The following is a 25,719-nucleotide window of genomic DNA, read 5'->3' as shown; positions in this document are numbered from 1 at the left end:
GATGAGAAATGAGGTGCGTTTTAGAAACCTTTCCCGATCACACGGTGTACCATCTTCTGGGTTTCTCATGCATGTTTTCGAAGTAGGAAGATGCCCTTGATCCTGGAGATTTGGGACCCATGGGATGGGTACCACGCAGTATTACTTTAAACGGTCTGCGTTTCCTCACCCAACCTCACCAAACCTCTCAGCCCCAAGAGTGTCCACCCTTATGTCTCAATCAGCTGTGGGTCTAGATATGGTCAATCCAGGTGGCATCACAGCCCCTGAACGAATTTTGTAAGAATTTCTCTCTCTTTCACTGTCTTTGTTTCATGGGTTTTTAAAAGTAATTGATTTTTATAATGGGGTTTAGCTGCTTTTCACTGCTGTGTTTATGCCGCTTTACACCCACTTGACTCACTTACAGAGAGATATCAATACATAGGTTTTAAGATTCTTACTAGTCAGATATATTCTTGGGCGGTGAATAGGGGGTGTTGAGTCCAATTCACTGAGCTAGGAGTAGGTCTTGTCTATTACCTATTGGGTTTATGGAACGGTATCTGAGCTAATTTGAAACCCTTGTTTTATGCATCACCCCACCTCACCTTTCCCGTTAAGCAGCCATAGTGTGTTTTCTAAACGTGTGACTCTGTTCTCTTTTGTAATTCAGTTCAAGGGTAGCGGTTTTTACACTCCCTCTATAAGTGATATCTTATGATAAGTGTCTTTTTCTGTGTGACTTATTTCACTTAGAATCGTCGTACCTAAATTCACTCATCATGCTGCTACTAGCCTTATGACGTTGATTTCATGGCTGAGTGATATTCCATTGCACCTAAGGACCACAACTTCTTTATCCATTTTTCTCTTTCCTGGGATATTTAAGGTGTAACGAAGTGGAGGTTCTTGTCAACAGAGCAGCCCTAAACATTGGGGTGCCCGTGTCTTGCTGATTTTTGGTTTTCCCAATTTATACGCCCATGAGTGGAAGTGCCCTAGGCTCTCTAAGCTGAGTTTTTTAGATGTTTCAGGACACACCGTACACTTCTCCAGAGTGGCTGTTGGCAATTTACATCTCGCCCATCAGCATAGTAAGGCTCCCGTTTCTCCATGGCCTGTCCTGCATTTCTGGTTTTGACACTTTATTCAGCATGGCCCTTTTGACCGATGGGAAGCGAGACTTCTTTGTAGCGCTGATTTGCCTTTCCAGGTTGCTTGGTTGGCCAAAAAGGGCGTATGCATTTTTTCCTGAATATATTCAGGAAAAAACGCATACGCCCTTTTTGGCCAAGGGCATCATTGTCGAGGTTTTGCCGCTTTTCCTGTGCTTTAAAGGCGATTCGAATCTCCCTCCTGAAATCTGTTTCCTGCAATTCTGCCTTGCTTTCAAATCCTCTTCGTTGCCTTCCCTCAATATATTTGTGGACGATAGTGATCATTTATAAGTCTGCAGGTTTGTGAATTGCAGTGCCCCTGAGCTCCATGTTTCAACTCGCTTTCTTGTGAGTTGTCCGCAAAAGCGCAGGATTGCTTCAGGCCCTATTCTGGTCCCGGGCGGCAGGCTGAGCCTGTGGTTAATTCTTCTTCCTGATGGGAAATTAGAGTGACCTGTGCCTGTCCCAACACCTAGAGCTAGTCTCTCATTGGTTCCCCCTCTTCCCGTTCATCCTCAGGACAAATTGCAACCTGTACGGAACAGGAGGTTAAAGGTGCTGATTCTTCAAAGAGGGAGATTGCTAGTAAAGCGGCTGGAAAGGCGAACCCAAGCACAAGGAGATGAGAAATTAAGTGCGTTTTAGAAACGTTTCCCGATCACACGGTGTACCATCTTCTGGGTTTCTCATGCCTGTTTTCGATGTAGGAAGATGCCCTTGAACCTGGAGATTTGGGACCCATTGGATGGGTACCACGCAGTATTACTTTAAAGGGTCTGCGTTTGCTCACCCAACCTCAACAAACCTCTCAGCCCCAAGAGTGTCCACCCTTATGTCTCAATCAGCTGTGGGTCTAGATATGGTCAATCCAGGTGGCATCACAGCCCCTGAACGAATTTTGTAAGAATTTCTCTCTCTTTCACTGTCTTTGTTTCACTGGTTTTTAAAAGTAATTGATTTTTATAATGGGGTTTAGCTGCTTTTAACTGCTGTGTTTATGCCGCTTTACACCCACTTGACTCACTTACAGAGAGATATCAATACATAGGTTTTAAGATTCTTACTAGTCAGATATATTCTTGGGTGGTGAATAGGGGGTGTTGAGTCCAATTCACTGAGCTAGGAGTAGGTCTTGTCTATTACCTATTGGGTTTATGGAACGGTATCTGAGCTAATTTGAAACCCTTGTTTTATGCATCACCCCACCTCACCTTTCCCGTTAAGCAGCCATAGTGTGTTTTCTAAACATGTGACTCTGTTCTGTTTTGTAATTCAGTTCAAGGGTAGCGGTTTTTACAGTCCCTCTATAAGTGATATCTTATGATAAGTGTCTTTTTCTGTGTGACTTATTTCACTTAGAATCGTCGTACCTAAATCCACTCATCATGCTGCTACTAGCCTTATGACGTTGATTTCATGGCTGAGTGATATTCCATTGCACCTAAGGACCACAACTTCTTTATCCATTTTTCTCTTTCCTGGGATATTTAAGGTGTAACGAAGTGGAGGTTCTTGTCAACAGAGCAGCCCTAAACTTTGGGGTGCCCGTGTCTTGCTGATTTTTGGTTTTCCCAATTTATACGCCCATGAGTGGAAGTGCCCTATGCTCTCTAAGCTGAGTTTTTTAGATGTTTCAGGACACACCGTACACTTCTCCAGAGTGGCTGTTGGCAATTTACATCCTGCCCATCAGCGTAGCAAGGCTCCTGTTTCTCCATGGCCTGTCCTGCATTTCTGGTTTTGACACTTTATTCAGCATGGCCCTTTTGACCGATGGGAAGCGAGACTTCTTTGTAGCGCTGATTTGCCTTTCCAGGTTGCTTGGTTGGCCAAAAACGGCGTATGCGTTTTTTCCTGAATATATTCAGGAAAAAACGCATACGCCCTTTTTGGCCAAGGGCATCATTGTCGAGGTTTTGCCGCTTTTCCTGTGCTTTAAAGGCGATTCGAATCTCCCTCCTGAAATCTGTTTCCTGCAATTCTGCCTTGCTTTCAAATCCTCTTCGTTGCCTTCCCTCGATATATTTGTGGACGAGAGTTATCATTTATAAGTCTGCAGGTTTGTGAATTGCAGTGCCCCTGAGCTCCATTTTTCAACTCGCTTTCTTGGGAGCTGGCCGCAAAAGCGCAGGATTGTTTCAGGCCCTACTCTGGTCCCGGGCGGCAGGCTGAGCCTGTGGTTAATTCTTCTTCCTGATGGGAAAATAGAGTGACCTGTGCCTGTCCCAAAACCTAGAGCTAGTCTCTCTTGGTTCCCCCTCTTCCCGTTCATCCTCAGGACAAATTGCAACCTGTACGGAACAGGAGGTTAAAGGTGCTGATTCTTCAAAGAGGGAGATTGCTAGTAAAGCGGCTGGAATGGCGAACCCAAGCACAAGGAGATGAGAAATTAAGTGCGTTTTAGAAACGTTTCCCGATCACACGGTGTACCATCTTCTGGGTTTCTCATGCATGTTTTCGATGTAGGAAGATGCCCTTGAACCTGGAGATTTGGGACCCATTGGATGGGTACCACGCAGTATTACTTTAAAGGCTCTGCGTTTGCTCACCCAACCTCAACAAACCTCTCAGCCCCAAGAGTGTCCACCCTTATGTCTCAATCAGCTGTGGGTCTAGATATGGTCAATCCAGGTGGCATCACATCCCCTGAACGAATTTTGTAAGAATTTCTCTCTCTTTCACTGTCTTTGTTTCACGGGTTTTTAAAAGTAATTGATTTTTATAATGGGGTTTAGCTGCTTTTCACTGCTGTGTTTATGCCGCTTTACACCCACTTGACTCACTTACAGAGAGATATCAATACATAGGTTTTAAGATTCTTACTAGTCAGATATATTCTTGGGCGGTGAATAGGGGGTGTTGAGTCCAATTCACTGAGCTAGGAGTAGGTCTTGTCTATTACCTATTGGGTTTATGGAACGGTATCTGAGCTAATTTGAAACCCTTGTTTTATGCATCACCCCACCTCACCTTTCCCGTTAAGCAGCCATAGTGTGTTTTCTAAACGTGTGACTCTGTTCTGTTTTGTAATTCAGTTCAAGGGTAGCGGTTTTTACACTCCCTCTATAAGTGATATCTTATGATAAGTGTCTTTTTCTGTGTGACTTACTTCACTTAGAATCGTCGTACCTAAATTCACTCATCATGCTGCTAGTAGCCTTATGACGTTGATTTCATGGCTGAGTGATATTCCATTGCACCTAAGAACCACAACTTCTTTATCCATTTTTCTCTTTCCTGGGATATTTAAGGTGTAACGAAGTGGAGGTTCTTGTCAACAGAGCAGCCCTAAACATTGGGGTGCCCGTGTCTTGCTGATTTTTGGTTTTCCCAATTTATACGCCCATGATTGGAAGTGCCCTATGCTCTCTAAGCTGAGTTTTTTAGATGTTTCAGGACACACCGTACACTTCTCCAGAGTGGCTGTTGGCAATTTACATCCTGCCCATCAGCGCAGCAAGGCTCCCGTTTCTCCATGGCCTGTCCTGCATTTCTGGTTTTGACACTTTATTCAGCATGGCCCTTTTGACCAATGGGAAGCGAGACTACTTTGTAGCGCTGATTTTCCTTTCCAGGTTGCTTGGTTGGCCAAGAAGGGCGTATGCGTTTTTTCCTGAATATATTCAGGAAAAAACGCATACGCCCTTTTTGGCCAAGGGCATCATTGTCGAGGTTTTGCCGCTTTTCCTGTGCTTTAAAGGCGTTTCGAATCTCCCTCCTGAAATCTGTTTCCTGCAATTCTGCCTTGCTTTCAAATCCTCTTCGTTGCCTTTCCTCAATATATTTGTGGACGAGAGTGATCATTTATAAGTCTGCAGGTTTGTGAATTGCAGTGCCCCTGAGCTCCATGTTTCAACTCGCTTTCTTGGGAGCTGGCCGCAAAAGCGCAGGATTGTTTCAGGCCCTACTCTGGTCCCGGGCGGCAGGCTGAGCCTGTGGTTAATTCTTCTTCCTGATGGGAAAATAGAGTGACCTGTGCCTGTCCCAACACCTAGAGCTAGTCTCTCATTGGTTTCCCCTCTTCCCTTTCATCCTCAGGACAAATTGCAACCTGTACGGAACACTAGGTTAAAGGTGCTGATTCTCCAAGGAGGGAGATTGCTAGTAAAGCGGCCCGAATGGCGAACCCGAGCACAAGGAGATGAGAAATGAGGTGCGTTTTAGAAACGTTTCCCGATCACACGGTGTACCATCTTCTGGGTTTCTCATGCATGTTTTCGATGTAGGAAGATGCCCTTGAACCTGGAGATTTGGGACCCATGGGATGGGTACCACGCAGTATTACTTTAAAGGGTCTGCGTTTGCTCACCCAACCTCACCAAACCTCTCAGCCCCAAGAGTGTCCACCCTTATGTCTCAATCAGCTGTGGGTCTAGATATGGTCAATCCAGGTGGCATCACAGCCCCTGAACGAATTTTGTAAGAATTTCTCTCTCTTTCACTGTCTTTGTTTCACGGGTTTTTAAAAGTAATTGATTTTTATAATGGGGTTTAGCTGCTTTTCACTGCTGTGTTTATGCCGCTTTACACCCACTTGACTCACTTACAGAGAGATATCAATACATAGGTTTTAAGATTCTTACTAGTCAGATATATTCTTGGGCGGTGAATAGGGGGTGTTGAGTCCAATTCACTGAGCTAGGAGTAGGTCTTGTCTATTACCTATTGGGTTTATGGAACGGTATCTGAGCTAATATGAAACCCTTGTTTTATGCATCACCCCACCTCACCTTTCCCGTTAAGCAGCCATAGTGTGTTTTCTAAACGTGTGACTCTGTTCTGTTTTGTAATTCAGTTCAAGGGTAGCGGTTTTTACACTCCCTCTATAAGTGATATCTTATGATAAGTGTCTTTTTCTGTGTGACTTATTTCACTTAGAATCGTCGTACCTAAATTCACTCATCATGCTGCTACTAGCCTTATGACGTTGATTTCATGGCTGAGTGATATTCCATTGCACCTAAGGACCACAACTTCTTTATCCATTTTTCTCTTTCCTGGGATATTTAAGGTGTAACGAAGTGGAGGTTCTTGTCAACAGAGCAGCCCTAAACATTGGGGTGCCCGTGTCTTGCTGATTTTTGGTTTTCCCAATTTATACGCCCATGAGTGGAAGTGCCCTAGGCTCTCTAAGCTGAGTTTTTTAGATGTTTCAGGACACACCGTACACTTCTCCAGAGTGGCTGTTGGCAATTTACATCTCGCCCATCAGCATAGTAAGGCTCCCGTTTCTCCATGGCCTGTCCTGCATTTCTGGTTTTGACACTTTATTCAGCATGGCCCTTTTGACCGATGGGAAGCGAGACTTCTTTGTAGCGCTGATTTGCCTTTCCAGGTTGCTTGGTTGGCCAAAAAGGGCGTATGCATTTTTTCCTGAATATATTCAGGAAAAAACGCATACGCCCTTTTTGGCCAAGGGCATCATTGTCGAGGTTTTGCCGCTTTTCCTGTGCTTTAAAGGCGATTCGAATCTCCCTCCTGAAATCTGTTTCCTGCAATTCTGCCTTGCTTTCAAATCTTCTTCGTTGCCTTCCCTCAGTATATTTGTGGACGAGAGTTATCATTTATAAGTCTGCAGGTTTGTGAATTGCAGTGCCCCTGAGCTCCATTTTTCAACTCGCTTTCGTGGGAGCTGGCCGCAAAAGCGCAGGATTGCTTCAGGCTCTACTCTGGTCCCGGGCGGCAGGCTGAGCCTGTGGTTAATTCTTCTTCCTCATGGGAAAATAGAGTGACCTGTGCCTGTCCCAACACCTAGAGCTAGTCTCTCATTGGTTCCCCCTCTTCCCGTTCATCCTCAGGACAAATTGCAACCTGTACGGAACAGGAGTTTAAAGGTGCTGATTCTTCAAAGAGGGAGATTGCTAGTAAAGCGGCTGAAATGGCGAACCCGAGTACAAGGACATGAGAAATTAGGTGCGTTTTAGAAACGTTTCCCGATCACACGGTGTACCATCTTCTGGGTTTCTCATGCATGTTTTCGATGTAGAAAGATGCCCTTGAACCTGGAGATTTGGGACCCATGGGATGGGTACCACGCAGTATTACTTTAAAGGGTCTGCGTTTGCTCACCCAACCTCACCAAACCTCTCAGCCCCAAGAGTGTCCACCCTTATGTCTCAATCAGCTGTGGGTCTAGATATGGTCAATCCAGGTGGCATCACAGCCGCTGAACGAATTTTGTAAGAATTTCTCTCTCTTTCACTCTCTTTGTTTCACGGGTTTTTAAAAGTAATTGATTTTTATAATGGGGTTTAGCTGCTTTTCACTGCTGTGTTTATGCCGCTTTACACCCACTTGACTCACTTACAGAGAGATATCAATACATAGGTTTTAAGATTCTTACTAGTCAGATATATTCTTGGGCGGTGAATATGGGGTGTTGAGTCCAATTCACTGAGCTAGGTGTAGGTCTTGTCTATTACATATTGGGTTTATGGAACGGTATCTGAGCTAATTTGAAACCCCTGTTTTATGCATCACCCCACCTCAACTTTCCCGTTAAGCAGCCATAGTGTGTTTTCTAAACGTGTGACTCTGTTCTGTTTTGTAATTCAGTTCACGGGTAGCGGTTGTTACACTCCCTCTATAAGTGATATCTTATGATAAGTGTCTTTTTCTGTGTGACTTATTTCACTTAGAATCGTCGTACCTAAATCCACTCATCATGCTGCTACTAGCATTATGACGTTGATTTCATGGCTGAGTGATATTCCATTGTACAAAAGGACCACAACTTCTTTATCCATTTTTCTCTTTCCTGGGATATTTAAGGTGTAACGAAGTGGAGCTTCTTGTCAACAGAGCAGCCCTAAACTTTGGGGTTCCTGTGTCTTGCTGATTTTTAGTTTTCCCAGTTTATACGCCCATGAGTGGAAGTGCCCTATGCTCTCTAAGCTGAGTTTTTTAGATGTTTCAGGACACACCGTACACTTCTCCAGAGTGGCTGTTGGCAGTTTACATCTCGACCATCAGCGTAGCAAGGCTCCCGTTTCTCCATGGCCTGTCCTGCATTTCTGGTTTTGACACTTTATTCAGCATGGCCCTTTTGACCGATGGGAAGCGAGACTACTTTGTAGCGCTGATTTGCCTTTCCAGGTTGCTTGGTTGGCCAAGAAGGGCGTATGCGTTTTTTCCTGAATATATTCAGGAAAAAACGCATACGCCCTTTTTGGCCAAGGGCATCATTGTCGAGGTTTTGCCGCTTTTCCTGTGCTTTAAAGGCGATTCGAATCTCCCTCCTGAAATCTGTTTCCTGCAATTCTGCCTTGCTTTCAAATCCTCTTCGTTGCCTTCCCTCAATATATTTGTGGACGAGAGTGATCATTTATAAGTCTGCAGGTTTGTGAATTGCAGTGCCCCTGAGCTCCATGTTTCAACTCGCTTTCTTGTGAGTTGTCCGCAAAAGCGCAGGATTGCTTCAGGCCCTATTCTGGTCCCGGGCGGCAGGCTGAGCCTGTGGTTAATTCTTCTTCCTGATGGGAAATTAGAGTGACCTGTGCCTGTCCCAACACCTAGAGCTAGTCTCTCATTGGTTTCCCCTCTTCCCTTTCATCCTCAGGACAAATTGCAACTTGTACGGAACACTAGGTTAAAGGTGCTGATTCTCCAAGGAGGGAGATTGCTAGTAAAGCGGCCCGAATGGCGAACCCGAGCACAATGAGATGAGAAATGAGGTGCGTCTTAGAAACGTTTCCCGATCACACGGTGTACCATCTTCTGGGTTTCTCATGCATGTTTTCGATGTAGGAAGATGCCCTTGAACCTGGAGATTTGGGACCCATGGGATGGGTACCACGCAGTATTACTTTAAAGGCTCTGCGTTTGCTCACCCAACCTCACCAAACCTCTCAGCCCCAAGAGTGTCCACCCTTATGTCTCAATCAGCTGTGGGTCTAGATATGGTCAATCTAGGTGGCATCACAGCCCCTGAACGAATTTTGTAAGAATTTCTCTCTCTTTCACTGTCTTTGTTTCACGGGTTTTTAAAAGTAATTGATTTTTATAATGGGGTTTAGCTGCTTTTCACTGCTGTGTTTATGCCGCTTTACACCCACTTGACTCACTTACAGAGAGATATCAATACATAGGTTTTAAGATTCTTACTAGTCAGATATATTCTTGGGCGGTGAATAGGGGGTGTTGAGTCCAATTCACTGAGCTAGGAGTAGGTCTTGTCTATTACCTATTGGGTTTATGGAACGGTATCTGAGCTAATTTGAAACCCTTGTTTTATGCATCACCCCACCTCACCTTTCCCGTTAAGCAGCCATAGTGTGTTTTCTAAACGTGTGACTCTGTTCTGTTTTGTAATTCAGTTCAAGGGTAGCGGTTTTTACAGTCCCTCTATAAGTGATATCTTATGATAAGTGTCTTTTTTTGTGTGACTTATTTCACTTAGAATCGTCGTACCTAAATTCACTCATCATGCTGCTACTAGCCTTATGACGTTGATTTCATGGCTGAGTGATATTCCATTGCACCTAAGGACCACAACTTCTTTATCCATTTTTCTCTTTCCTGGGATATTTAAGGTGTAACGAAGTGGAGGTTCTTGTCATCAGAGCAGCCCTAAACTTTGGGGTGCCCGTGTCTTGCTGATTTTTGGTTTTCCCAATTTATACGCCCATGAGTGGAAGTGCCCTATGCTCTCTAAGCTGAGTTTTTTAGATGTTTCAGGACACACCGTACACTTCTCCAGAGTGGCTGTTGGCAATTTACATCTCGCCCATCAGCGTAGCAAGGATCCCGTTTCTCCATGGCCTGTCCTGCATTTCTGGTTTTGACACTTTATTCAGCATGGCCCTTTTGACCGATGGGAAGCGAGACTTCTTTGTAGCGCTGATCTGCCTTTCCAGGTTGCTTGGTTGGCCAAAAAGGGCGTATGCGTTTTTTCCTGAATATATTCAGGAAAAAACGCATACGCCCTTTTTGGCCAAGGGCATCATTGTCGAGGTTTTGCAGCTTTTCCTGTGCTTTAAAGGCGATTCGAATCTCCCTCCTGAAATCTGTTTCCTGCAATTCTGCCTTGCTTTCAAATCCTCTTCGTTGCCTTCCCTCAATATATTTGTGGACGAGAGTGATCATTTATAAGACTGCAGGTTTGTGAATTGCAGTGCCCCTGAGCTCCATTTTTCAACTCGCTTTCTTGGGAGCTGGCCGCAGAAGCGCAGGATTGCTTCAGGCCCTATTCTGGTCCCGGGCGGCAGGCTAAGCCTGTGGTTAATTCTTCTTCCTGATGGGAAAATAGAGTGACCTGTGCCTGTCCCAACACCTAGAGCTAGTCTCTCATTGGTTCCCCCTCTTCCCGTTCATCCTCAGGACAAATTGCAACCTGTACGGAACAGGAGGTTAAAGGTGCTGATTCTTCAAAGAGGGAGATTGCTAGTAAAGCGGCTGGAATGGCGAACCCAAGCACAAGGAGATGAGAAATTAAGTGCGTTTTAGAAACGTTTCCCGATCACACGGTGTACCATCTTCTGGGTTTCTCATGCATGTTTTCGATGTAGGAAGATGCCCTTGAACCTGGAGATTTGGGACCCATTGGATGGGTACCACGCAGTATTACTTTAAAGGGTCTGCGTTTGCTCACCCAACCTCAACAAACCTCTCAGCCCCAAGAGTGTCCACCCTTATGTCTCAATCAGCTGTGGGTCTAGATATGGTCAATCCAGGTGGCATCACAGCCCCTGAACGAATTTTGTAAGAATTTCTCTCTCTTTCACTGTCTTTGTTTCACTGGTTTTTAAAAGTAATTGATTTTTATAATGGGGTTTAGCTGCTTTTAACTGCTGTGTTTATGCCGCTTTACACCCACTTGACTCACTTACAGAGAGATATCAATACATAGGTTTTAAGATTCTTACTAGTCAGATATATTCTTGGGCGGTGAATAGGGGGTGTTGAGTCCAATTCACTGAGCTAGGAGTAGGTCTTGTCTATTACCTATTGGGTTTATGGAACGGTATCTGAGCTAATTTGAAACCCTTGTTTTATGCATCACCCCACCTCACCTTTCCCGTTAAGCAGCCATAGTGTGTTTTCTAAACATGTGACTCTGTTCTGTTTTGTAATTCAGTTCAAGGGTAGCGGTTTTTACAGTCCCTCTATAAGTGATATCTTATGATAAGTGTCTTTTTCTGTGTGACTTATTTCACTTAGAATCGTCGTACCTAAATCCACTCATCATGCTGCTACTAGCCTTATGACGTTGATTTCATGGCTGAGTGATATTCCATTGCACCTAAGGACCACAACTTCTTTATCCATTTTTCTCTTTCCTGGGATATTTAAGGTGTAACGAAGTGGAGGTTCTTGTCAACAGAGCAGCCCTAAACTTTGGGGTGCCCGTGTCTTGCTGATTTTTGGTTTTCCCAATTTATACGCCCATGAGTGGAAGTGCCCTATGCTCTCTAAGCTGAGTTTTTTAGATGTTTCAGGACACACCGTACACTTCTCCAGAGTGGCTGTTGGCAATTTACATCCTGCCCATCAGCGTAGCAAGGCTCCCGTTTCTCCATGGCCTGTCCTGCATTTCTGGTTTTGACACTTTATTCAGCATGGCCCTTTTGACCGATGGGAAGCGAGACTTCTTTGTAGCGCTGATTTGCCTTTCCAGGTTGCTTGGTTGGCCAAAAACGGCGTATGCGTTTTTTCCTGAATATATTCAGGAAAAAACGCATACGCCCTTTTTGGCCAAGGGCATCATTGTCGAGGTTTTGCCGCTTTTCCTGTGCTTTAAAGGCGATTCGAATCTCCCTCCTGAAATCTGTTTCCTGCAATTCTGCCTTGCTTTCAAATCCTCTTCGTTGCCTTCCCTCGATATATTTGTGGACGAGAGTTATCATTTATAAGTCTGCAGGTTTGTGAATTGCAGTGCCCCTGAGCTCCATTTTTCAACTCGCTTTCTTGGGAGCTGGCCGCAAAAGCGCAGGATTGTTTCAGGCCCTACTCTGGTCCCGGGCGGCAGGCTGAGCCTGTGGTTAATTCTTCTTCCTGATGGGAAAATAGAGTGACCTGTGCCTGTCCCAACACCTAGAGCTAGTCTCTCATTGGTTCCCCCTCTTCCCGTTCATCCTCAGGACAAATTGCAACCTGTACGGAACAGGAGGTTAAAGGTGCTGATTCTTCAAAGAGGGAGATTGCTAGTAAAGCGGCTGGAATGGCGAACCCAAGCACAAGGAGATGAGAAATTAAGTGCGTTTTAGAAACGTTTCCCGATCACACGGTGTACCATCTTCTGGGTTTCTCATGCATGTTTTCGATGTAGGAAGATGCCCTTGAACCTGGAGATTTGGGACCCATTGGATGGGTACCACGCAGTATTACTTTAAAGGGTCTGCGTTTGCTCACCCAACCTCAACAAACCTCTCAGCCCCAAGAGTGTCCACCCTTATGTCTCAATCAGCTGTGGGTCTAGATATGGTCAATCCAGGTGGCATCACAGCCCCTGAACGAATTTTGTAAGAATTTCTCTCTCTTTCACTGTCTTTGTTTCACTGGTTTTTAAAAGTAATTGATTTTTATAATGGGGTTTAGCTGCTTTTAACTGCTGTGTTTATGCCGCTTTACACCCACTTGACTCACATACAGAGAGATATCAATACATAGGTTTTAAGATTCTTACTAGTCAGATATATTCTTGGGCGGTGAATAGGGGGTGTTGAGTCCAATTCACTGAGCTAGGAGTAGGTCTTGTCTATTACCTATTGGGTTTATGGAACGGTATCTGAGCTAATTTGAAACCCTTGTTTTATGCATCACCCCACCTCACCTTTCCCGTTAAGCAGCCATAGTGTGTTTTCTAAACATGTGACTCTGTTCTGTTTTGTAATTCAGTTCAAGGGTAGCGGTTTTTACACTCCCTCTATAAGTGATATCTTATGATAAGTGTCTTTTTCTGTGTGACTTATTTCACTTAGAATCGTCGTACCTAAATCCACTCATCATGCTGCTACTAGCCTTATGACGTTGATTTCATGGCTGAGTGATATTCCATTGCACCTAAGGACCACAACTTCTTTATCCATTTTTCTCTTTCCTGGGATATTTAAGGTGTAACGAAGTGGAGGTTCTTGTCAACAGAGCAGCCCTAAACTTTGGGGTGCCCGTGTCTTGCTGATTTTTGGTTTTCCCAATTTATACGCCCATGAGTGGAAGTGCCCTATGCTCTCTAAGCTGAGTTTTTTAGATGTTTCAGGACACACCGTACACTTCCCCAGAGTGGCTGTTGGCAATTTACATCCTGCCCATCAGCGTAGCAAGGCTCCCGTTTCTCCATTGCCTGTCCTGCATTTCTGGTTTTGACACTTTATTCAGCATGGCCCTTTTGACCGATGGGAAGCGAGACTTCTTTGTAGCGCTGATTTGCCTTTCCAGGTTGCTTGGTTGGCCAAAAACGGCGTATGCGTTTTTTCCTGAATATATTCAGGAAAAAACGCATACGCCCTTTTTGGCCAAGGGCATCATTGTCGAGGTTTTGCCGCTTTTCCTGTGCTTTAAAGGCGATTCGAATCTCCCTCCTGAAATCTGTTTCCTGCAATTCTGCCTTGCTTTCAAATCCTCTTCGTTGCCTTCCCTCGATATATTTGTGGACGAGAGTTATCATTTATAAGTCTGCAGGTTTGTGAATTGCAGTGCCCCTGAGCTCCATTTTTCAACTCGCTTTCTTGGGAGCTGGCCGCAAAAGCGCAGGATTGTTTCAGGCCCTACTCTGGTCCCGGGCGGCAGGCTGAGCCTGTGGTTAATTCTTCTTCCTGATGGGAAAATAGAGTGACCTGTGCCTGTCCCAACACCTAGAGCTAGTCTCTCATTGGTTTCCCCTCTTCCCTTTCATCCTCAGGACAAATTGCAACTTGTACGGAACACTAGGTTAAAGGTGCTGATTCTCCAAGGAGGGAGATTGCTAGTAAAGCGGCCCGAATGGCGAACCCGAGCACAATGAGATGAGAAATGAGGTGCGTCTTAGAAACGTTTCCCGATCACACGGTGTACCATCTTCTGGGTTTCTCATGCATGTTTTCGATGTAGGAAGATGCCCTTGAACCTGGAGATTTGGGACCCATGGGATGGGTACCACGCAGTATTACTTTAAAGGCTCTGCGTTTGCTCACCCAACCTCACCAAACCTCTCAGCCCCAAGAGTGTCCACCCTTATGTCTCAATCAGCTGTGGGTCTAGATATGGTCAATCTAGGTGGCATCACAGCCCCTGAACGAATTTTGTAAGAATTTCTCTCTCTTTCACTGTCTTTGTTTCACGGGTTTTTAAAAGTAATTGATTTTTATAATGGGGTTTAGCTGCTTTTCACTGCTGTGTTTATGCCGCTTTACACCCACTTGACTCACTTACAGAGAGATATCAATACATAGGTTTTAAGATTCTTACTAGTCAGATATATTCTTGGGCGGTGAATAGGGGGTGTTGAGTCCAATTCACTGAGCTAGGAGTAGGTCTTGTCTATTACCTATTGGGTTTATGGAACGGTATCTGAGCTAATTTGAAACCCTTGTTTTATGCATCACCCCACCTCACCTTTCCCGTTAAGCAGCCATAGTGTGTTTTCTAAACGTGTGACTCTGTTCTGTTTTGTAATTCAGTTCAAGGGTAGCGGTTTTTACACTCCCTCTATAAGTGATATCTTATGATAAGTGTCTTTTTCTGTGTGACTTATTTCACTTAGAATCGTCGTACCTAAATTCACTCATCATGCTGCTAGTAGCCTTATGACGTTGATTTCATGGCTGAGTGATATTCCATTGCACCTAAGAACCACAACTTCTTTATCCATTTTTCTCTTTCCTGGGATATTTAAGGTGTAACGAAGTGGAGGTTCTTGGCAACAGAGCAGCCCTAAACTTTGGGGTTCCTGTGTCTTGCTGATTTTTAGTTTTCCCAATTTATACGCCCATGAGTGGAAGTGCCCTAGGCTCTCTAAGCTGAGTTTTTTAGATGTTTCAGGACACACCGTACACTTCTCCAGAGTGGCTGTTGGCAATTTACATCTCGCCCATCAGCATAGTAAGGCTCCCGTTTCTCCATGGCCTGTCCTGCATTTCTGGTTTTGACACTTTATTCAGCATGGCCCTTTTGACCGATGGGAAGCGAGACTTCTTTGTAGCGCTGATTTGCCTTTCCAGGTTGCTTGGTTGGCCAAAAAGGGCGTATGCATTTTTTCCTGAATATATTCAGGAAAAAACGCATACGCCCTTTTTGGCCAAGGGCATCATTGTCGAGGTTTTGCCGCTTTTCCTGTGCTTTAAAGGCGATTCGAATCTCCCTCCTGAAATCTGTTTCCTGCAATTCTGCCTTGCTTTCAAATCCTCTTCGTTGCCTTCCCTCAATATATTTGTTGACGAGAGTTATCATTTATAAGTCTGCAGGTTTGTGAATTGCAGTGCCCCTGAGCTCCATTTTTCAACTCGCTTTCTTGGGAGCTGGCCGCAAAAGCGCAGGATTTCTTCAGGCTCTACTCTGGTCCCGGGCGGCAGGCTGAGCCTGTGGTTAATTCTTCTTCCTCATGGGAAATAGAGTGACCTGTGCCTGTCCCAACACCTAGAGCTAGTCTCTCATTGGTTCCCCCTCTTCCCGTTCATCCTCAGGACAAATTGCAACCTGTACGGAACAGGAGTTTAAAGGTGCTGATTCTTCAAAGAGGGAGATTGCTAGTAAAGCGGCTGAAATGGCGAACCCGAGTACAAGGACATGAGAAATTAGGTGCGTTTTAGAAACGTTTCCCGATCACACGGTGTACCATCTTCTGGGTTTCTCATGCATGTTTTCGATGTAGAAAGATGCCCTTGAACCTGGAGATTTGGGACCCATGGGATGGGTACCACGCAGTATTACTTTAAAGGGTCTGCGTTTGCTCACCCAACCTCACCAAACCTCTCAGCCCCAAGAGTGTCCACCCTTATGTCTCAATCAGCTGTGGGTCTAGATATGGTCAATCCAGGTGGCATCACAGCCCCTGAACGAATTTTGTAAGAATTTCTCTCTCTTTCACTGTCTTTGTTTCACGGGTTTTTAAAAGTAATTGATTTTTATAATGGGGTTTAGCTGCTTTTCACTGCTGTGTTTATGCCGCTTTACACCCACTTGACTCACTTACAGAGAGATATCAATACATAGGTTTTAAGATTCTTACTAGTCAGATATATTCTTGGGCGGTGAATAGGGGGTGTTGAGTCCAATTCACTGAGCTAGGTGTAGGTCTTGTCTATTACATATTGGGTTTATGGAACGGTATCTGAGCTAATTTGAAACCCCTGTTTTATGCATCACCCCACCTCAACTTTCCCGTTAAGCAGCCATAGTGTGTTTTCTAAACGTGTGACTCTGTTCTGTTTTGTAATTCAGTTCACGGGTAGCGGTTGTTACACTCCCTCTATAAGTGATATCTTATGATAAGTGTCTTTTTCTGTGTGACTTATTTCACTTAGAATCGTCGTACCTAAATCCACTCATCATGCTGCTACTAGCCTTATGACGTTGATTTCATGGCTGAGTGATATTCCATTGTACAAAAGGACCACAACTTCTTTATCCATTTTTCTCTTTCCTGGGATATTTAAGGTGTAACGAAGTGGAGCTTCTTGTCAACAGAGCAGCCCTAAACTTTGGGGTTCCTGTGTCTTGCTGATTTTTAGTTTTCCCAGTTTATACGCCCATGAGTGGAAGTGCCCTATGCTCTCTAAGCTGAGTTTTTTAGATGTTTCAGGACACACCGTACACTTCTCCAGAGTGGCTGTTGGCAGTTTACATCTCGACCATCAGCGTAGCAAGGCTCCCGTTTCTCCATGGCCTGTCCTGCATTTCTGGTTTTGACACTTTATTCAGCATGGCCCTTTTGACCGATGGGAAGCGAGACTACTTTGTAGCGCTGATTTGCCTTTCCAGGTTGCTTGGTTGGCCAAGAAGGGCGTATGCGTTTTTTCCTGAATATATTCAGGAAAAAACGCATACGCCCTTTTTGGCCAAGGGCATCATTGTCGAGGTTTTGCCGCTTTTCCTGTGCTTTAAAGGCGATTCGAATCTCCCTCCTGAAATCTGTTTCCTGCAATTCTGCCTTGCTTTCAAATCCTCTTCGTTGCCTTCCCTCAATATATTTGTGGACGAGAGTGATCATTTATAAGTCTGCAGGTTTGTGAATTGCAGTGCCCCTGAGCTCCATGTTTCAACTCGCTTTCTTGTGAGTTGTCCGCAAAAGCGCAGGATTGCTTCAGGCCCTATTCTGGTCCCGGGCGGCAGGCTGAGCCTGTGGTTAATTCTTCTTCCTGATGGGAAATTAGAGTGACCTGTGCCTGTCCCAACACCTAGAGCTAGTCTCTCATTGGTTCCCCCTCTTCCCGTACATCCTCAGGACAAATTGCAACCTGTACGGAACAGGAGGTTAAAGGTGCTGATTCTTCAAAGAGGGAGATTGCTAGTAAAGCGGCTGGAATGGCCAACCCGAGCACAAGGAGATGAGAAAGTAGGTGCGTTTTAGAAACGTTTCCCGATCACACGGTGTACCATCTTCTGGGTTTCTCATGCATGTTTTCGATGTAGGAAGATGCCCTTGAACCTGGAGATTAGGGACCCATGGGATGGGTACCACGCAGTATTACTTTAAAGGGTCTGCGTTTGCTCACCCAACCTCACCAAACCTCTCAGCCCCAAGAGTGTCCACCCTTATGTCTCAATCAGCTGTGGGTCTAGATATGGTCAATCCAGGTGGCATCACATCCCCTGAACGAATTTTGTAAGAATTTCTCTCTCTTTCACTGTCTTTGTTTCACGGGTTTTTAAAAGTAATTGATTTTTATAATGGGGTTTAGCTGCTTTTCACTGCTGTGTTTATGCCGCTTTACACCCACTTGACTCACTTACAGAGAGATATCAATACATAGGTTTTAAGATTCTTACTAGTCAGATATATTCTTGGGCGGTGAATAGGGGGTGTTGAGTCCAATTCACTGAGCTAGGAGTAGGTCTTGTCTATTACCTATTGGGTTTATGGAACGGTATCTGAGCTAATTTGAAACCCTTGTTTTATGCATCACCCCACCTCACCTTTCCCGTTAAGCAGCCATAGTGTGTTTTCTAAACGTGTGACTCTGTTCTGTTTTGTAATTCAGTTCAAGGGTAGCGGTTTTTACACTCCCTCTATAAGTGATATCTTATGATAAGTGTCTTTTTCTGTGTGACTTATTTCACTTAGAATCGTCGTACCTAAATCCACTCATTATGCTGCTACTAGCCTTATGACGTTGATTTCATGGCTGAGTGATATTCCATTGTACATAAGGACCACAACTTCTTTATCCATTTTTCTGTTTCCTGGGATATTTAAGGTGTAACGAAGTGGAGGTTCTTGGCAACAGAGCAGCCCTAAACTTTGGGGTTCCTGTGTCTTGCTGATTTTTAGTTTTCCCAATTTATACGCCCATGAGTGGAAGTGCCCTAGGCTCTCTAAGCTGAGTTTTTTAGATGTTTCAGGACACACCGTACACTTCTCCAGAGTGGCTGTTGGCAATTTACATCTCGCCCATCAGCGTAGTAAGGCTCCCGTTTCTCCATGGCCTGTCCTGCATTTCTGGTTTTGACACTTTATTCAGCATGGCCCTTTTGACCGATGGGAAGCGAGACTTCTTTGTAGCGCTGATTTGCCTTTCCAGGTTGCTTGGTTGGCCAAAAAGGGCGTATGCGTTTTTTCCTGAATATATTCAGGAAAAAACGCATACGCCCTTTTTGGCCAAGGGCATCATTGTCGAGGTTTTGCCGCTTTTCCTGTGCTTTAAAGGCGATTCGAATCTCCCTCCTGAAATCTGTTTCCTGCAATTCTGCCTTGCTTTCAAATCCTCTTCGTTGCCTTCCCTTGATATATTTGTGGACGAGAGTGATCATTTATAAGTCTGCAGGTTTGTGAATTGCAGTGCCCCTGAGCTCCATGTTTCAACTCGCTTTCTTGTGAGTTGTCCGCAAAAGCGCAGGATTGCTTCAGGCCCTATTCTGGTCCCGGGCGGCAGGCTGAGCCTGTGGTTAATTCTTCTTCCTGATGGGAAAATAGAGTGACCTGTGCCTGTCCCAACACCTAGAGCTAGTCTCTCATTGGTTCCCCCTCTTCCCGTTCATCCTCAGGACAAATTGCAACCTGTACGGAACAGGAGGTTAAAGGTGCTGATTCTTCAAAGAGGGAGATTGCTAGTAAAGCGGCTGGAATGGCGAACCCGAGCACAAGGAGATGAGAAATTAGGTGCGTTTTAGAAACGTTTCCCGATCACACGGTGTACCATCTTCTGGGTTTCTCATGCATGTTTTCGATGTAGGAAGATGCCCTTGAACCTGGAGATTTGGGACCCATGGGATGGGTCCCAGGCAGTATTACTTTAAAGGGTCTGCGTTTGCTCACCCAACCTCACCAAACCTCTCAGCCCCAAGAGTGTCCACCCTTATGTCTCAATCAGCTGTGGGTCTAGATATGGTCAATCCAGGTGGCATCACAGCCCCTGAACGAATTTTGTAAGAATTTCTCTCTCTTTCACTGTCTTTGTTTCACTGGTTTTTAAAAGTAATTGATTTTTATAATGGGGTTTAGCTGCTTTTCACTGCTGTGTTTATGCCGCTTTACACCCACTTGACTCACTTACAGAGAGATATCAATACATAGGTTTTAAGATTCTTACTAGTCAGATATATTCTTGGGCGGTGAATAGGGGGTGTTGAGTCCAATTCACTGAGCTAGGAGTAGGTCTTGTCTATTACCTATTGGGTTTATGGAACGGTATCTGAGCTAATTTGAAACCCTTGTTTTATGCATCACCCCACCTCACCTTTCCCGTTAAGCAGCCATAGTGTGTTTTCTAATCGTGTGACTCTGTTCTGTTTTGTAATTCAGTTCAAGGGTAGCGGTTTTTACACTCCCTCTATAAGTGATATCTTATGATAAGTGTCTTTTTCTGTGTGACTTATTTCACTTAGAATCGTTGTACCTAAATTCACTCATCATGCTGCTACTAGCCTTATGACGTTGATTTCATGGCTGAGTGATATTCCATTGCACCTAAGGACCACAACTTCTTTATCCATTTTTCTCTTTCCTGGGATATTTAAGGTGTAACGAAGTGGAGGTTCTTGTCAACAGAGCAGCCCTAAACTTTGGGGTGCCTGTGTCTTGCTGATTTTTAGTTTTCCCAATTTATACGCCCATGAGTGGAAGTGCCCTAGGCTCTCTAAGCTGAGTTTTTTAGATGTTTCAGGACACACCGTACACTTCTCCAGAGTGGCTGTTGGCAATTTACATCCTGCCCATCAGCGTAGCAAGGCTCCCGTTTCTCCATGGCCTGTCCTGCATTTCTGGTTTTGACACTTTATTCAGCATGGCCCTTTTGACCGATGGGAAGCGAGACTACTTTGTAGCGCTGATTTGCCTTTCCAGGTTGCTTGGTTGGCCAAGAAGGGCGTATGCGTTTTTTCCTGAATATATTCAGGAAAAAACGCATACGCCCTTTTTGGCCAAGGGCATCATTGTCGAGGTTTTGCCGCTTTTCCTGTGCTTTAAAGGCGATTCGAATCTCCCTCCTGAAATCTGTTTCCTGCAATTCTGCCTTGCTTTCAAATCCTCTTCGTTGCCTTCCCTCGATATATTTGTAGACGAGAGTGACCATTTTTAAGACTGCAGGTATGTGAATTGCAGTGCCCCTGAGCTCCATTTTTCAACTCGCTTTCTTGGGAGCTGGCCGCAGAAGCGCAGGATTGCTTCAGGCCCTATTCTGGTCCCGGGCGGCAGGCTGAGCCTGTGGTTAATTCTTCTTCCTGATGGGAAAATAGAGTGACCTGTGCCTGTCCCAACACCTAGAGCTAGTCTCTCATTGGTTCCCCCTCTTCCCGTTCATCCTCAGGACAAATTGCAACCTGTACGGAACAGGAGGTTAAAGGTGCTGATTCTTCAAAGAGGGAGATTGCTAGTAAAGCGGCTGGAATGGCGAACCCGAGCACAAGGAGATGAGAAATTAGGTGCGTTTTAGAAACCTTTCCCGATCACACGGTGTACCATCTTCTGGGTTTCTCATGCATGTTTTCGATGTAGGAAGATGCCCTTGAACCTGGAGATTTGGGACCCATGGGATGGGTCCCAGGCAGTATTACTTTAAAGGGTCTGCGTTTGCTCACCCAACCTCACCAAACCTCTCAGCCCCAAGAGTGTCCACCCTTATGTCTCAATCAGCTGTGGGTCTGGATATGGTCAATCCAGGTGGCATCACAGCCCCTGAACGAATTTTGTAAGAATTTCACTCTCTTTCACTGTCTTTGTTTCACTGGTTTTTAAAAGTAATTGATTTTTATAATGGGGTTTAGCTGCTTTTCACTGCTGTGTTTATGCCGCTTTACACCCACTTGACTCACTTACAGAGAGATATCAATACATAGGTTTTAAGATTCTTACTAGTCAGATATAATCTTGGGCGGTGAATAGGGGGTGTTGAGTCCAATTCACTGAGCTAGGAGTAGGTCTTGTCTATTACCTATTGGGTTTATGGAACGGTATCTGAGCTAATTTGAAACCCTTGTTTTATGCATCACCCCACCTCACCTTTCCCGTTAAGCAGCCATAGTGTGTTTTCTAATCGTGTGACTCTGTTCTGTTTTGTAATTCAGTTCAAGGGTAGCGGTTTTTACACTCCCTCTATAAGTGATATCTTATGATAAGTGTCTTTTTCTGTGTGACTTATTTCACTTAGAATCGTTGTACCTAAATTCACTCATCATGCTGCTACTAGCCTTATGACGTTGATTTCATGGCTGAGTGATATTCCATTGCACCTAAGGACCACAACTTCTTTATCCATTTTTCTCTTTCCTGGGATATTTAAGGTGTAACGAAGTGGAGGTTCTTGTCAACAGAGCAGCCCTAAACTTTGGGGTGCCTGTGTCTTGCTGATTTTTACTTTTCCCAATTTATACGCCCATGAGTGGAAGTGCCCTAGGCTCTCTAAGCTGAGTTTTTTAGATGTTTCAGGACACACCATACACTTCTCCAGAGTGGCTGTTGGCAATTTACATCCTGCCCATCAGCGTAGCAAGGCTCCCGTTTCTCCATGGCCTGTCCTGCATTTCTGGTTTTGACACTTTATTCAGCATGGCCCTTTTGACCGATGGGAAGCGAGACTACTTTGTAGCGCTGATTTGCCTTTCCAGGTTGCTTGGTTGGCCAAGAAGGGCGTATGCGTTTTTTCCTGAATATATTCAGGAAAAAACGCATACGCCCTTTTTGGCCAAGGGCATCATTGTCGAGGTTTTGCCGCTTTTCCTGTGCTTTAAAGGCGATTCGAATCTCCCTCCTGAAATCTGTTTCCTGCAATTCTGCCTTGCTTTCAAATCCTCTTCGTTGCCTTCCCTCGATATATTTGTGGACGAGAGTGATCATTTTTAAGACTGCAGGTATGTGAATTGCAGTGCCCCTGAGCTCCATTTTTCAACTCGCTTTCTTGGGAGCTGGCCGCAGAAGCGCAGGATTGCTTCAGGCCCTATTTTGGTCCCGGGCGGCACGCTGAGCCTGTGGTTAATTCTTCTTCCTGATGGGAAAATAGAGTGACCTGTGCCTGTCCCAACACCTAGAGCTAGTCTCTCATTGGTTCCCCCTCTTCCCGTTCATCCTCAGGAAAAATTGCAACCTGTACGGAACAGGAGGTTAAAGGTGCTGATTCTTCAAAGAGGGAGATTGCTAGTAAAGCGGCTGGAATGGCGAACCCAAGCACAAGGAGATGAGAAATTAAGTGAGTTTTAGAAACGTTTCCCGATCACACGGTGTACCATCTTCTGGGTTTCTCATACATGTTTTCGATGTAGGAAGATGCCCTTGAACCTGGAGATTTGGGACCCATGGGATGGGTACCACGAAGTATTACTTTAAAGGGTCTGTGTTTGCTCACCCAACCTCAACAAACCTCTCAGCCCCAAGAGTGTCCACCCTTATGTCTCAATCAGCTGTGGGTCTAGATATGGTCAATCCAGGTGGCATCACAGCCCCTGAACGAATTTTGTAAGAATTTCTCTATCTTTCACTGTCTTTGTTTCACGGGTGTTTAAAAGTAATTGATTTTTATAATGGGGTTTAGCTGCTTTTCACTGCTGTGTTTATGCCGCTTTACACCCACTTGACTCACTAACAGAGAGATATCAATACATAGGTTTTAAGATTCTTACTAGTCAGATATATTCTTTGGCGGTGAATAGGGGGTGTTGAGTCCAATTCACTGAGCTAGGAGTAGGTCTTGTCTATTACATATTGGGTTTATGGAACGGTATCTGAGCTAATTTGAAACCCTTGATTTATGCACCACCCCACCTCACCTTTCCCGTTAAGCAGCCATAGTGTGTTTTCTAAACGTGTGACTCTGTTCTGTTTTGTAATTCAGTTCAAGGGTTGTGGTTTTTACACTCCATATATAAGTGATATCTTATGATAAGTGTCTTTTTCTGTGTGACTTATTTCACTTAGAATCGTCGTACCTAAATCCACTCATCATGCTGCTACTAGCCTTATGACGTTGATTTCATGGCTGAGTGATATTCCATTGTACATAAGGACCACAACTTCTTTATCCATTTTTCTGTTTCCTGGGATATTTAAGGTGTAACGAAGTGGAGGTTCTTGGCAACAGAGCAGCCCTAAACTTTGGGGTTCCTGTGTCTTGCTGATTTTTAGTTTTCCCAATTTATACGCCCATGAGTGGAAGTGCCCTAGGCTCTCTAAGCTGAGTTTTTTAGATGTTTCAGGACACACCGTACACTTCTCCAGAGTGGCTGTTGGCAATTTACATCTCGCCCATCAGCGTAGCAAGGCTCCCGTTTCTCCATGGCCTGTCCTGCATTTCTGGTTTTGAAACTTTATTCAGCATGGCCCTTTTGACCGATGGGAAGCGAGACTTCTTTGTAGCGCTGATTTGCCTTTCCAGGTTGCTTGGTTGGCCAAAAACGGCGTATGCGTTTTTTCCTGAATATATTCAGGAAAAAACGCATACGCCCTTTTTGGCCAAGGGCATCATTGTCGAGGTTTTGCCGCTTTTCCTGTGCTTTAAAGGCGATTCGAATCTCCCTCCTGAAATCTGTTTCCTGCAATTCTGCCTTGCTTTCAAATCCTCTTCGTTGCCTTCCCTCGATATATTTGTGGACGAGAGTTATCATTTATAAGTCTGCAGGTTTGTGAATTGCAGTGCCCCTGAGCTCCATTTTTCAACTCGCTTTCTTGGGAGCTGGCCGCAAAAGCGCAGGATTGCTTCAGGCCCTACTCTGGTCCCGGGCGGCAGGCTGAGCCTGTGGTTAATTCTTCTTCCTGATGGGAAAATAGAGTGACCTGTGCCTGTCCCAACACCTAGAGCTAGTATCTCATTGGTTTCCCCTCTTCCCTTTCATCCTCAGGACAAATTGCAACCTGTATGGAACAAGAGGTTAAAGGTGCTGATTCTCCAAGGAGGGAGATTGCTAGTAAAGCGGCTGGAATGGTGAACCCGAGCACAAGGAGATGAGAAATGAGGTGCGTTTTAGAAACGTTTCCCGATCACACGGTGTACCATCTTCTGGGTTTCTCATGCATGTTTTCGATGTAGGAAGATGCCCTTGAACCTGGAGATTTGGGACCCATGGGATGGGTACCATGCAGTATTACTTTAAAGGGTCTGTGTTTGCTCACCCAACCTCACCAATCATCTCAGCCCCAAGAGTGTCCACCCTTATGTCTCAATCAGCTGTGGGTCTAGATATGGTCAATCCAGGTGGCATCACAGCCCCTGAACGAATTTTGTAAGAATTTCTCTCTCTTTCACTGTCTTTGTTTCACGGGTTTTTAAAAGTAATTGATTTTTATAATGGGGTTTAGCTGCTTTTCACTGCTGTGTTTATGCCGCTTTACACGCACTTGACTCAGTTACAGAGAGATATCAATACATAGGTTTTAAGATTCTTACTAGTCAGATATATTCTTGGGCGGTGAATAGGGGGTGTTGAGTCCAATTCACTGAGAAAGGAGTAGGTCTTGTCTATTACCTATTGGGTTTATGGAACGGTATCTGAGCTAATTTGAAACCCTTGTTTTATGCACCACCCCACCTCACCTTTCCCGTTAAGCAGCAATAGTGTGTTTTCTAAACGTGTGACTCTGTTCTGTTTTGTAATTCAGTTCAAGGGTTGCGGTTTTTACACTCCATCTATAAGTGATATCTTATGATAAGTGTCTTTTTCTGTGTGACTTATTTCACTTAGAATCGTCGTACCTAAATCCACTCATCATGCTGCTACTTGCCTTATGACGTTGATTTCATGGCTGAGTGATATTCCATTGTACATAAGGACCACAACTTCTTTATCCATTTTTCTCTTTCCTGGGATATGTAAGGTGTAACGAAGTGGAGCTTCTTGTCAACAGAGCAGCCCTAAACTTTGGGGTTCCTGTGTCTTGCTGATTTTTAGTTTTCCCAGTTTATACGCCCATGAGTGGAAGTCCCCTATGCTCTCTAAGCTGAGTTTTTTAGATGTTTCAGGACACACCGTACACTTCTCCAGAGTGGCTGTTGGCAGTTTACATCTCGCCCATCAGCGTAGCAAG

Source organism: Balaenoptera physalus (assembly GCF_965194825.1).
Source record: "Balaenoptera physalus genome assembly, chromosome: 8".
NCBI classification, from domain to species: Eukaryota; Metazoa; Chordata; class Mammalia; order Artiodactyla; family Balaenopteridae; genus Balaenoptera; species Balaenoptera physalus.
Note: the sequence above shows the minus strand (reverse complement) of the source record.